The following is a 15,374-nucleotide window of genomic DNA, read 5'->3' as shown; positions in this document are numbered from 1 at the left end:
GATAGGGTAGTATAAAAACAGTATAGATAATCCCTTTTATGAGGAACTTTAGATATGATAACGGTACATTGGTCTAGATAAAGAACTAAGCGCACTGCGTGACAGCTGTGGACATCATAACCCTTTGGATATTCCCTTCGCTGCCTTGAATAAAGACTAAGCGCACCGCGTTTACAACAGAACACCTGTGGACATACAGAAGGCAGTGCTCTTCTTTGTATAGCGGTTTAGTTTCGATTCAAAAGTATAGGGATATAAATACGAGACCAAATTGGTTAAAAATTCATTTATTATGACTAAGCTACTCATTTGGAAATGCTATCATAGCTTGATAAGCATATCTATGCCCGACAAACAAAATGACACCAAAAAGGTTGTGCCACCTCAGATGGTACCAACAACCCATTTTTCGGGTCTTGGCCCATGGACTATATGCATCATACACAATTTACGGTACCGAGTACAGTATAATACCGGTAAACGGTGAACATTATCGCAATGTATCTTCGCGATTCGGTCAGAAAGCAAAGCAGGGATCGGGAATGTCTACTGTTTGCGCGTCAGCTTCGCGCGCGGTGCAGTAACGTAGTATTAACACGTACTGTACACGAGTTCTTTAGTGTGTATAATATTATGTAACTCCATGATGTATCATCATCCACACAAACATAAAAACAAGGAAGAGAGAGAGAGAGAAAAAATGAACGCAAAAGAAAGGAAAGGCGGAATTCAAAACGGAAATAAAAGCGGTAAAGACAGCTTTTGTTTCATTTGTCAACATCTAAGCATTGCTGAAGAAGGGTGTTGAATAGCTCAAACACCTCCCTTTTGCCCAAGGGGGGTGTTTGAACACACAAAACACCCCCCCCCCCCCCCCCCTCGGTACGCCCTTGCTTTCGATTATTTCCAGACATATCCGGACGCATGACTTCTCGAATGTGATATTTTAGAGTTCCGGAAAGAAATACATACTTAGTGACATACTTGAAAGTTTTTTGTTGTTCACGAAGTCAAAATGTGAAATTTTAGCAACGATTTCTGACAATTATTTTCCGTTTTGAGAGTGAAGTTATGCTCCATTTTGGAATATTTTATCGTCGTTATCTAAAAAAAAAGGTAACATAATGGCAGGTTAAAATGAGGTTTTTACTTTTTATAAACGTTTGGATTATCAAAAAATATGAATAAATAGTAAAGTTACAGCAGTTTTGCTACGACACTTTCTTAGCGGTTTTCGTGCGAAACGTGTTCATTCAAGAAGAAAGCGAGGTCAGGTCAAAATGAAAACAGTGAGTTAATTGCACCCGTCCGCTGCGACTGCTGTTATAAAAGCTAACTAACTAACAAGAAAGTTGATAAAGAAAATTTGGTAGTTCGTGTGAAGATGATAATACAAGAATTACGAGTTTTCTGTCCTTTCTGAGTAGTATCGATAATGAATATATGATGGCATGAAAATATCGATTTGTTTTGTAATAGAATATCCAATGTATTTGCACCTTTTATGAACTGAAATATTTTTTCCGTAACATTTTGCCTATGATTTACCATGCCATCATATCAAGTCAACTGCAATATTGCAACGTTAATTGGGCTGACAAATAAAATTATTCTATGATCAGACTATTTAGTCTCCATTAGAAAGCTGTAAGAATATTATGTCACGCCAAATAACTTGCCTTTACTGTTTTTTTTAGAAAGTATAATGTTAATTTATGTCTTTATATGAATTATTATAGTATTCTGTATTTATGTATTTATGATTTAAGAATAGCATTCCTCTTAGTGTTTTCTTTGCTTCAGTTGAAAAAAGCAACCCAATTTATATTATGTGAGAAATCCTCTGAATTATCATTTAACTGTTCATAAAACAAATGTCAAATGAAAAACCAAAAATTTGGAACATCTCACCTCTTCAAATCAAATTGAGTCCATCTTTAAATGTTTGTTTTTTGCGAAGATCTATTACTACTGAAAAACAATATGTGGTTCACGTTTTCAGGTATTACATTGTGTTCATTTTCTTTTTCTTAAGGCGTGTCTATTGCATTTCTCTTTATGTATTTTTTGGTTAGTTTTTAAGTATTTGTAGAGCTTTATTTGACTTTTGATGTAGATGCATGGTGATGCCATCTGTTCTTGAACTTTGTTTTCCTTGCTGTCTCCACATTCTTTTAGATTTGTGTTGGCAATTTGAATGTATGCATATCCGCACCTACGTCTGAATGCTTTTTTAAGCGATTGAAGGAAATACGATTTTTTTAATTGAATTGAACTTTCCAAGGATATCTTATTTTTACAATAGGTATTTACCTGTCTCCTTTTGTCTTTGCGTATTATAAGATTCAATTATTTTTTTTTTCGTATATGAACCAGCATGAAAAATGTGCAAGTAACGTCACAGCTACATCGTTGAAACGTAATGATTGAATTTCCCAAAAGACCATTACCAGCTGGTATATGGTATTTTTAAAGTATTCTTATACGCACTTTACTTGTGTGTGTGTGTGTGTGTGTGTGTAAGGGTGGGGCGGGATGGAGGTGCTGCATAGTCATTTGGTTCATGATGTTACCTTAAGACTACTTCTAACAAATGACAGTAAAATTTAGCCTCAAATGGTCTATCAATACTCTGAACATTAAAAAGTATGACAATTCCTTATTGTCGTGGCGAAGAAGATACGGAAAGGGTCAAAAGTGAAACGCTTCTCCTATAGAGGTTGGTTTCAACGTGAAAACCAGGGTATACTCACTGTTAAATTGCTGCACCATGGCATTGTACATTCTTTCATAGTTTTGCTGCATCATGGCATTGTACATTCTTGCATAGTATTGAATGTTTTTGAAATTATCATATATTATCTGCGCCTATATTATTTTTACGTGTTGTGAGTTTCCACTTTAAACATTTTCAATGTGTTCTATCTGTATCCTACCAAAAAAAAAAAAAAAAATTATCTATGATGCATAGGCCTATTTCAAGGAATTGTGTGCCATTTTCGTAAACGGTCACGTCTCGTGACCAACCCCACTTAATGATTAATGACATAGCTATAAGCATGGGGTCGAGACTTCGCATCGGCTGGCAAGTGATTCAATCCAGCAGCTATTATAGGAAGTGTAGCTATAGCTGTAATAGCGAGGCAGAGGTGCGTGCGGCCCAACTGCCCGGGCGGCGCAACTGGCCTCGAGCCAGGAAACATACCACTGGCCGGTGAAACTGCATTTACCCACAAGCTCATTGTCTAACATGTTCCATCTTGCGCCATCCACTTTGCCATGACCAGTGTGAAATTTCTCCCGGCAATCATCACTGCTACTTGGGCTAATTTTTGCAAGCCCTGACAACATGTTTCAAGGAAGCCTAGGCCAATCCATCATTGATTTTTGCGTTCGAGATAATTCAGATAAGCAGGTTGATTTACCTGATATCTATCAATTATTGGTTTAGATACATAAAAACAGACATTTGCCGTAAAAACACACATAAAATAACTTATTTGTACGACTCTGATAACAAACGATGCAGCCTCCCTAACGGATTCTTGGTGCATGAGCTTATAAGACAGCAGATACATTGTAGGTTTAATGGGGATGTTTCGCTTTATCCCGTGTTGCTCTTTGCCCTGGGGTCGCTATAAAGTAGATCTCAAATCCGCCTGGTTCGGTCGTAAATGTGCTTCATATATCACACATTTGCAACGGTATTTTATCGTGATATGTTTTCATTCCCAATATAGGTATCGTCTTTAATCGTGCTGGAGAAAGGAACAGACATGAGGTGCCATTTTGTACTTGCTGCCATCGTGTGCCTAGGTGAGTTGTGATTATGTTGTTTTCTCTTTGATAAAGTTACAAATGAACAGTCTAGTTTGCTCATGCCTGGAGATTGATGTACACTCATGTTCTTGAGCTCAGCTTGTCTATTGTCTACGTGGTATTCGGGTGATTAAACGATATCATTAGAAACATTGAAACAAGTAGCTTCAATCTATTGATATACCAGCATGTCTTTGTGTAAAAAAGAAAAACAAATATTACCTCAGTCTTTTGTTAAAGTGAAGTTGTGTATAAGTTTTTCAAATTAAATCTAATATTTACAGCCACACTAAATTTACAGAATGGTACAAGTTCTATCAAGGTTCGGCAAAAATATGAAATGAATGGATTAGGACGTTATAAAATTGCATATTTTATAGACTTTCACAGAGATTCCAACTCTCCCGTTTTCGACGGGAGATCTCCCGCCGAAAACCCATTTTGCAAAATTTCCCGTTCTCCCGCTTGAGATTTAATTTCTCCCGCCCTGGCTCTGTGTCTCCCGTTGGAAAGGATTTCTTACTTATTGCTATTGTATTTTGAAAAAAATAAGCCTTAGATATATAGCACCAGAGAGCATCTAGAACCCTAGGAACTTCGCGCTTCGCACACATGAACTTGGAGTCTCCCGTTTGCTAGGGGTTTCAGGCGGGAGAATCTCCAGATCAGAAGGTGCATTGGGTTGGAGTCTCTGCTTTCATGAAACAGAAATATTGGTAATAAAGTCTGGCAATATGCAAAATACCTGCGCGGTGATTACGTCATCACTTCTCTACTTCCCTTCTGTTTACACTTTAACCCTATTCCAGGGGGGGGGGGGGGCATTTTGCCCCCCCCCCCCCCGACGTTTCGCGTGAAGACCATCAAAAATAGGAAATGATAAAACATCTATTAAAAACAACTCATAAAACTATTCGACTTCCTTCTGCTATTATTGATGAACTCTAACTTTACAACTCCTCCGGTAGTGATCTCTTAGGCAGAGTAAACATTCTGGTGTTATGTTAGTGCTCTTCAAACGTGATTTGTTGACTTAGTAGAAATAGGAAATTATGTGAGTAAAAAAGAAAAAAAAATCTTCAAAATCCCCACATTGCACTGTACTGTTCTTTTTGCCCAAACATATACTGCAGATTTCATGGAAGATAACGTTTTCCCATTGTCTTCGATAACCGTACATGGGTAGAAATTATCTTGTTGGTTTGTTTGCTTACGTCAGTATTTCACCATACAATGTACTCTACAATACTACATAATAGTAATTCACGCCCACTTTATGACAGACTCGAAGATGTTTCAAAGTTGCATCCGAAATGTTTCCTTTCTCCTTTTGTCCAATATCAATTAAAGGGGATGGCTAGTAACTGATCAGTGGGAATCAGTGAGAATGCTGGGGATGATTGTTCCAATCCTTGTGAGATTCATTCAAGAGTACATTATAATATCTATTTTGGGGTGAAAATTATTTGCTTCAGAATGGTCTCATATTCAAGTAATGTGCAGTTCAATGTTTCCAGGTTAACATGCCTGTACAGTGACGGGGCGCTGTATCGTGGTGAAGTTGTAAATAAGCACATTAAAACAAAATGCTCAATAGCTGATCCTGGTAGGTGGCAGTTATAGTATTGTGTGTGTTGAACGAGAAAGAGTTTGATAAGTCCAGGAGAATGCACTCCCACTATCAGTACCAAGTAAGACAACAGTTAAGTAAAGTTCTACCATTAAGATGTGTACACCGTCAACCTATAAAGAAGGTTTCTGTTCATCCGTTATAACTGTTGCATTCAAAACACTCGCCATTTTTTTATGTATGTACTTTTGGTTGCCAATTTATCCCTCTTAGTTCCTCATTCATTCCACTGTTTGTTTGTTTTTTAACGGATCTTCTTAAGGATCTTCGAAAGGGATGACGCAAATAAACGTTTTGTATGTACACGTAACAGACTGTGCAGATGTTACGAACAAAGTGTGTATAATTATGTGAACTGCCTCTTATAACATCAAAATAACCTTCGTATCTGAAAAAAAAAATCAACATAAGTTATTTATTGTACTCTCGTTTGTTATATTACTTATTTCTTTATTCATGCATTCATAAGTCCATTCAAAAGCCAAGTATGTATTCTTTGTCGAAGCAACAACAACAAGAAAGGCTTACATTTTCTTTTCTTTTCGTATCCTTCGTCCGTCTTGTGATTCCACCCATATGCAGTCCTCCATTTTTAAGAAAGCAAAGCCGGAAATTAAGTGTTTAATGTGAAACTAATGGAAAACATAACCCAACATCAATGGTATTATCTTTCTTTACACAAGTGTCAAACAATCGCGATTTGTCCATTCCCATATCATTACTGCGCCTTATATCTACCCCTAACCTATCTGCCCGTAAAACACGAAAGCAAACCCTACGTCATACATAGGCCTACAGCTTAACGATAAAAGCTGCACCATCTTAATGATGTTCAATTTATTTTGCTTTCACTTTCAACAGGCATCTCATTAATGTGGTTTTGTTGTTTTTGAAAACTTGTTTGGCCCTGCATTTTCATCTCTTGCTAATCAATCAATCAACTACTACTAAGTACAGTGGCGTACCGTGGGTCACGACCTTGGGGGGGGGGGGGGGCACCTCGTGGAAAAGTAATTTTGAGGGTGTGTATGCCTGTGCGTGTGTGCATGTGTATGTGTGTGTGCGCGCGCTGTCAGTCTGCAAACTTAATGGGGACTACATTACATAACGGAGTGTGGTACATTCCACAGCATAGTCATTGAGCAGCATTGTAAGTTTTCCTTACATGGATTATGAAATGACGGTGTGTAACGACAAATTACTGGCAGCAACATCAAGAGAATGGCATAACGATTAGATGCGAGCGAGTGAAGCAAGCGAGCGTGAAAATTCTGAGATTTTACCGTCCAAAAACTGTCGTTCGTATCTTTATTTTTTCGCTTTCGTAGGTAAAGCGTTTTATGCGTGACGATCGATCGTGTCGTATAGTTATCGTACTTTCTATACAAAGTCCATAGCGCAGAAGATTGGTTAGGAGGCCTCCTGCTGAACTTTGCCCGATTTGTCGATTATCGATAATCAATTGTGACCCTGCACCTCAAAACAAACAAAAAGTCGCCAGACATGAATTTTCAGTTGAGACCATATTCTGAAAGAACACACTTTAAGCTTTAAAATGATGTATAACTCAAATCAAATGGACTCTCCTAACCTATCTAAATATTGGAAAGAAAGCACAAACTCAGGAAAAGTGGGAACTGAGAAAAGAGGCTCTGAAGTACAGTGTCTATTCAAGCGCCTAATCTTTACCAAACCGTGCTGGCTGTGCGATGAATGGGACAAACAACAGGAAGTAAACCACCAGAGTAACAACAATGAAGAGATTATCAGATTAAATTGAAATTAAGCATGCCTCATTAACACATTCTGTCCATAATTAAGGCCAACTTTCAAAGCAGTAGCACTATCCTTTGAAAAGTTATTAGAGTTGAAAATGAAGAGTGTGGACAAGGTTTTTCAGAAATGAAAAAGGGATTCTAAAGACACACCTAATCACACTATTCTACCAAAAATGTTCGAGATAAACTGCTAAAAAACACATTTTCCTGCCCGTTTTATGATACCAAATTTTAGCATAATGTAAAATAAGACCCGCTCTTTAAGAAACTATGAAAAAGTCAAGTTCGGCTAGGTTGACCCATTTCACTTATTTTCAGTCCTCACGCAAAATCAGTGTGTGCGACTTTATGTTCGTTTTGAGGTGCACGGTCACAATTGTAGAAATAACGTATAACAACCATGATTGGGTATGCTCATATTATGGACTGTCGTATTTTCGTCAAATCTTTTTTTGGCTGATATTTCGTATTTTTGTCCTATGATTGTGAACTAAAGGAAAATTCGCTCTCAATAAACTTGATTTCTTGCTCGCCCTAGTGCGCGTAGAAGCGGTGATGGGAGTCCAGTGTTACATCTGCTCGCTGACTGAAGGAGTAGGCGATCGCGGATGTGCGGAACCATTCAATTCCACTGGCATTAGGAAGGATGAATGCACCAGCGGATGTCTGGTAAAGTAACCGGGTCTTCCAATATTACGCAAGCGAACGAAAGACATCGTCAAGGATCTGGGGTGTGGGGGGGGGGGGGGGGTTGGAGGGGGATACATGTGCTGAATTACAGCTAAGGGGTTTCTCCGTTTTCTTAATCCTAAAATCTTATGGTACAATCAAATACATTGTTTTGATACGCATGATGTATTACTTTTTGCAGAACCTAATGTACTTTAACCCTATAAAGCCAAAGCTATTTTGACCCTTCGAAGCCCAAGGTCGGGAGGGGGGGGGGGGGGGAGGGGGACAGCATGCCCCTATATAACTTCTTTGTTATTTCATGTATCACCGTAATATTTGGCACATGGGTAGAGCAACTCAAACTCTACATGACCTTACACATTTGTAATCTCTCAGGGTCACCCGTTGAGGGTGCTATTAACCAAGATATAAAGGAATACATAAGAAATATGGTAATATCATGGTTTTTCCTTTATAATTTCTTCATCAGTCTTTATCTTTGACGAGTCATGTTGGCATTTGCCACGAAAGAAAAGCAAATCAAATTTCACTATTTCTTATGGTTGGAATTTCGCGAGGTCACCACACGGGGGCCCTATTCGTTCCAATATAAAAAGACCTATCATGTATATGTATTGTTTGCCGATAGGTACATGTATCTAGCAGGTGTCACATTTCATATTTCCATAATATTGGAAATTTGAGTTTGCAGATTGATAATGTGATAAACAAACGACACTGCATGCTGTTGTCAACTAAAATTGGTACAGAAAAACACGCAAAACCTAACTGATATAATGGTTGTCAGTTGACGGTTGCCGTGGCAACCAGCATTATCAGACGTAGATAAGTTATATCAAAATGTTTGTAACTTTAAGAGGATAGTCACCACTTTAATTTTGGTTTATGGGTTAAGGTCGTAGAAGTGGCAAATCAAAATATAGTGTAGGGGCACATTAATTGTTTCTCCCCCCCCCCCCGGCATTATATGGTTGATAAAGACTCATTCCTATCTTCGATGAGAGGCATTCATTAATAATCATCAAGGGGCTTAATCAAGGCGTATTCTATCTATAAAGGCAGAAAAAAAGTCCAGTTCTTGTCAGATAATGATATTTTATTTTACAAAGCAAATTCGTCACTATTCAAATTCATGAAATTCTTCCGCCGAGATGTATTTTTTTTATTGCAATGGATTGACTTATTGACGTCGATGTAGGGCAATTTGTCAATCAGTTGCAAATTCGTCATTGTTTGGTTCCATTTTATTATTATTATCATTTCCTCCACTCATTTCAGCCATAGCTAGGGCTGAATTTTGAACCGTCCTTTCCGTCCATTAAAAATAAAAACAAATTAGAACTTAAACTTACATTCAGCATTGTATCTGTGAAGACAAACAGTTGACAAAGTAGATTATGTTGCATATCATATGATACATATCATAATTGTTGAAAAATATATATGATATCTTTCTCACGTTAATGTTGTGATCAATGAATAGAGTATGTCCTTTTATGGAAACGTCTAAAACACAGAATCCTCTTTTGCAAATATTATAATAAGCAATCCAAAAATAATGGGAGCACTCCTTATAAAATGCACATCCAAGAAAAAAGAGGTCTACCTTCGTGCAAAGTTATGTATTGGGATTGAGGCAGCTTTATAGAGGCGCCTGTGAGACACTTTATTGCATGATTCTAATACTTACAAACTTTTTTTCTTTCTCTCTATTCCTTCGTCACCCATTATAGAAGAGTTTTACTACTGTGAATGACATATTGTCCGTCGCTGTACGCTCCTGTTGGAATAGTTCAAAGTCGTGCACGGTTCAGGGCGAATGCGGAAGTGGACAGCAGGGCGAGACCCATTGCTCGACAAACTGCTGCACGGAGGATCTTTGCAACGGAGGGGGCACTCTTTCCACTAGCTTCATCGCCATGGCAATTGGAGCAGTCGTAGCTGTATCACTTCTGTAGCGAGCTTTTAGTGATCTGTGATGTAAACATGGCTATCAGACAACAAAGAAAAAAAAAAGAATGTTCTGCACATGATTTTGCCCGATGTTAGTTTAGCAATCGACTAAGCATCATGAACACTTCGATGATCATCTTCATCTAAATTCTGTATTTTGCTCAATGTAACTAATATTTTTGGAATGACCATTCAGTTATAACCAAGTCTCATAGCTACTCATCTTCTTTACCGCCATTATAAACAAATTCCTAAAGAACACATTGAATATTTTGTTTTCCCTTCAAAACAGGAAAAAACAAACTTCATAAGAATGAAATAAATGCTCGAGAGGTGGGGAGGAAAAAATGATTGGAAAATGAAATATTATGACAACCCTGTTAGTTTAAATAATGAATAACAAATATTTCAGCAGATTTGTTTCTTCTTATAGACTTCTGAACATTATACCAGTGGCTCTTTGGGCAACAAAACTCCAAAACTGAAAATGCAAAATGTTCAGGAGAGCGAAAAACATGGCAGACAAAGCGATATAATAAATGGAATCTCCTTTCCTTCTACATGTCAAGGTGGCCTCAGTTTTGGGGTAAGACAGCTAGGATTCGGACCGTACATAACTTTATGATCGCGTAATATTGATTAAAAAGTTATATTTTACCAAAATTTGAGATACAAGGTCTTGTTACGCCACCGGCAAAAACAAAACAAACAAAACTGAACCATTTGTGCATATTTTTGTAGCACACGACTTTTGACAATCCAAAGTATACTGTATAATGCATTCTAAGTAAACAGAAGAGACAAAGCTTTGCACCTAGGACTATTCGAAATAAATTTTCCTGAGTAAAACTTTGTTTCATTCATTTATGGACTCCATTGTCTCGCTTTTACTACTCACTCTAGTAATCATTTTGGCAGACGTGTTTTACGCGAATGCCGTCTGAGAAATTGCATTTACCCCTTGCGATAATCTTTGAGTTTATTTTGAGTTTGAGTTGATTCGATGTCGACACTGTCGCTTACTTCTGCCAAGGACTAATCCTTATTGAGTCTTTGGAGCGGTAAAGGAGCGGTAAGAACAAAACAAAATAGCGATAAAACAGTTTATGAGTACACTTATAAACACAAATCACACACACAAAAAATAATATCCAGTGTAACAAGATAAAACATACAAACAAGCACACACACACAAACAAACAAACAAACAAACAAACAAACAACAACAACAACAAGATTACAGACAAATTGTTACAGATTACAACAGGAAAGAGGTAACATGAAAATGGTGTACACATAAAAAGCCAATAAGGCCTGTAAGCGTACATCGTTGTCAAGCTATCAAGAAATGGAATCTAAACAGGGCAAGTATTTTTCAGAGATCAAAAATCTGTTTTATACAAAAGAAACACAAAATATAAACATAACACAAAACAGAAAAATTAAAACCAAACATTAAAAGATGTCGGTTAATAGCATTTTTTTAATACTGCTTCTTGAATTTAATCATTAATTTGCTTATTATCTTGGTTTATTGCATTCCAAATAGCTGGAACTATATGACAAAGAGTTTGCTTTAATTTTATACTAGAACATTTCCACTGACGAACTTTATTAAAACTCAGGTGATAGGTGTGTATATTTGAGTTTAAAGTGAACACATTCCTGAAATGAGGAGAGAGTGCATCATTCTGTGTGAAAACGTTGCATTAAAGTTGTTATTAAAGTTTGAGGTTTATTTATATCATCCTACTTAAGCGATTTCCGAATCCGAATACGTGTATTCGGGTGGATTCGCAGCTGATTCGGCTCCGGTGTTACCGAGGCTTTACAGAAAATGAAAAATCAAGCCACGCAAGGAAGTTGCAAACTTTATCAAAATTGCATGATAAACTTCGTGCATTGATAGGTTAAGCTCAAACTGGAATCTACTTTATTAACTGTAAGATTAAATTCAGCATCAGCCACATAATCTACCCTTCTTGCGCCATTAATTGAATTATCATCACTATCATATAAATTAAACTGAAATCTGCTTCCCAGATTAAGATAGTCCATTTTCTTTTCTGCATGGTAAAGTTATTAATATTAAGATCAACAAACTCCTCAGCGTTATCGCAAAAAAACAAAACAAAACTCGAACACATTACAAATCAAAAAAAAAATATTAAAAATGCAAAAACAAAACCCCCGGTAGAATATTTAATGAATTATCATTTTTCTTTGTAATTCAAATGTGCGGTGCACACATTTGGAGGAATATATGTGGGAAGTTTTTAAGGAAAAAGTAAAGTATCACTGCCGCGGTCATTCTCAGCGTTGTTGAAATTAGTTCAGTCTTAGCCACACTGCTGTATGTAAGAATGGAGTGATTCACACGGGATAATGCACCTAACTTCGACTGTGCCTTATATTACTGTGTGAGCGTTTGTGTGTCTGTGTGCGCGCGCGCGTGTGTGTGTGTGTGTAATGTGTGTGTTTCCTGCGTACTATAACACATTCTTTTTCCAGTCCGGTGTGGTTTGATAATTTTGATATTGTCCACAGCGCCATCACATATGCATTCTCCATTCTTTCACTCCTTGTTTATTTTCTTTGAAGTTTTCATTAACCATACAGCGAGAGGGCCTTGGCAAAAGGCTATTTTAGACCAGACTCCTACCACAACCACGCCTTCCAATCCTTAACCCCTCCCCCCTCCCCCTCCCCCAACCATCGCCACCACTCGAGGCAGTGCTATAGGAGCACTAGAAGAAGACAGAAAGACTATCTTCGTACTCCAAATGTTTTCCTTATGTTGTCGTTGTTTCTTCTTTAAAAGTAATAGGCCTTTCCTGCTTTTACAAATCACCGCACTTTTTCCCCCACACAAAATTCTTAATCAGTTTATAAAATTTCGAAACAAATCATCCGAAACAAATTCAATTTGGAAAGAATTATTTGCACTGCAAAAAAAGAAGAAAATGCGACTCGTACCAAATGTATTTGAAGACGTGTTCGTTTAAAAGGAATTTTAGTATGGAAATGTTTCGCAAAGTTACATCAATCAAAGACGAAGAGAGGCCAACTTCACCGAAAAAGGGGATGGTTTCTTTGAAGATTAAGATATTAAGCTCATTAATTATACAGAATATCGTTATTTTTTTCCCGGTTCGCTACCGGAAGTGGCGTTTAATCTGTGGATTCCACTACAAATTATTTAATCAGGACATTTCTGTGTAGGACCTATTGATCGGAGGCATAATTACTTCATGCTTTCACTCGTATGAAATTGCTACAGTTCTTTTTGTGATAGTGATAGTGATAGTGATAGTAATAGTGATACAGTTGTAGTTTTACAATGTTACAGCCAAAGTCATTGGGAACCCTGTTATTCTTGTTTAATGAATGACAATGTTTCGTGAGCCTGCAGGTGTTCTGCTGTGTCCATGATATACAATGTATAACTAAAGTCGAAAAAGGTAACATGGTGATTTTTCCCTTTAGGTTCTTGCGCATGAGGATAGACATTTCATATTTATTCATATTCCTGAAAAAAACAATGTTTTTATTAATGTCATGCATGCATATGAAGAGATTCTTATATTTATATGTGTAGACTTTCGTAGTGGGTGGGAGGAGGGGGGGGGGGGGGGGGGGGTGGTGGGAGGCGGCGACCCGTGACCCGATGGGGCGTTTGTAACTCTCTTGACCTCACTAAAAGTTCCTACATTGAATTTCACAACTTACTACGTTGCCGTGGTTCCCATAACAGGACTAGTTTCTTTGGGTTGTCAAGGAAAGAGAAACGGCTATGGAGGTCTATCTTGTTGCAGCAGCCATCATATGCCTTGATGATTTTTTGGTGTGTTTTCTATTTGTTTTCTATTTCATCATTTATGTTTTATTCATTATTATATATTTTTATCAATTGATTAATTAATCAATTTATTCATTTATGTAAATTATTTGCATCAGCGGAATTTACACTCGGAAAACATCATCCGCCGTTCCACCTCATCGCAATTATGGTTATTTGTGTAAGAACGTCTTCTTAAGGATCAAAGTCTTGAATTTCAAAAATAAGCCTCCACATCACGACGTGGTCGAAGTTATTTTGGAAAGTCAAATCAAGTCTTATTTTCATGAAACCTTTACCATTTTGATTACTCTTAAATTTTGATTTTTTTATAGGACCAACACTACAAGAAAAAATAGGTTGAACCTTTATCTTTACATGTGACACAATATTGTAGCACCTTTATTGGCAGTGCAATATTTCAGACCTGTAAGCAACATTAAAGGTTCAAAATTGCATCTTTAAATGTGCTCATCGATCCGAAAGGTGCAAAGTTGCACCCGTAAAAGTGCTACAATATTGTGTCACGCGTAAAGGTGCCAAGTTGGATCGATTTTCTTACTTTATAGTGAAGTCATTTTGATCGCTGTTTGCAGTAAAGACATCATTTTTCATTACTGTATACGCCTCTAAAATTTTGATGAGGTACGGCGAAATCTCTTCCATTTGTTAAAATACCATAAGTCTTTTCTGGTCCTGATTTCGTAATTATGCTTTGGATTATAAGTATGGTAAAAAAAAAACCCAATTTACAAAATTTCCAATATGATGAAAGAGCAATTCACTAACCGCTTTCAAAAAGCATGGGGAATCATTGCGGGTGCTGTTCGTTATTCCGAAGGTTCGCTATTCCGAAGGTTCGTTATTCCGAAGGGTCGTTAATCCGAAACACGCAAATTCCCTTTACCTAGAGGTTCGTTAATCCGAAAATGAAAAAGGGTTCGTTATAAATCCGAAAATTTGTGGCTTTATTCCGATGGTTCGTCATTCCCGAAGATTGGTTAATCCGATAATGAAATTCGGAACAATGAACCTTCGGAATAACGAATCTTAGGAAGAAAGAGCCTTCGGAATAACGAACCTTTGGAATAACGAGCTGTAACCATAATTGCTACCCTTTATGTCAGTATGAAGTTGATGAAATGTGTAATTTTCACAAATTTTAAAAATTCATTAACTTTTGCATCGATGGTCCGATTTCCCTCAAACTTTCACTAAAATGTTTTATGTTGCTGCTTTCACTCAATCCACATTTCTCTTTGGGTTTCGGTTTCCTGTTAGAGCCGAATATGATTGCCGACACCCCTGTGAGTTTAGGCTTTTGGTTTAATCCACATATCTACAAATGTTTAACAAAGGCAGACTAGAGACATTTTGCCACTCCCACTCAGCCACAAATTATACTATCAACAAAACTGCTATTCGCTTGATAATGGCCATCCTTGCATTGACTCATTATCTCCACTTTGCCTATTTATGTTTCCTTTGTTTGGTCAATAAGTGAAGAGTTTGTTTACAAATACCGATAAGTCCATATTTGTCAAATGGAGATATTTGCCATTAAAGGTCAAGAAATATAAGGAGAATAATAAGGAAATTTTTGCTTCTTTTGACCATAACTTCAAAAATATACCTTTATATGTAGTGACCAATATATCATTTA

At 37.2% G+C, this 15,374-nt stretch overlaps 1 long non-coding RNA gene across 1 annotated transcript; it reads left to right on the top strand.

The window, feature by feature from the left end:
• Positions 1-3,733: 3,733 nt before the first annotated feature.
• On the top strand, positions 3,734-10,712 carry LOC139737753 (uncharacterized). Its single transcript, XR_011711401.1, has 3 exons — positions 3,734-3,816; positions 7,766-7,896; positions 9,654-10,712. It is a non-coding gene; the product is annotated as an uncharacterized lncRNA (long non-coding RNA).
• Positions 10,713-15,374: the final 4,662 nt, after the last annotated feature.

The sequence above is a fragment of the Diadema antillarum genome, unplaced genomic scaffold (assembly GCF_040938485.1).
Source record: "Diadema antillarum isolate AM-2024a unplaced genomic scaffold, OU_Dant_1.0 seq00000702_RagTag, whole genome shotgun sequence".
Taxonomy (NCBI): domain Eukaryota; kingdom Metazoa; phylum Echinodermata; class Echinoidea; order Diadematoida; family Diadematidae; genus Diadema; species Diadema antillarum.
This window is presented reverse-complemented; position numbering and strand designations above follow the sequence as displayed.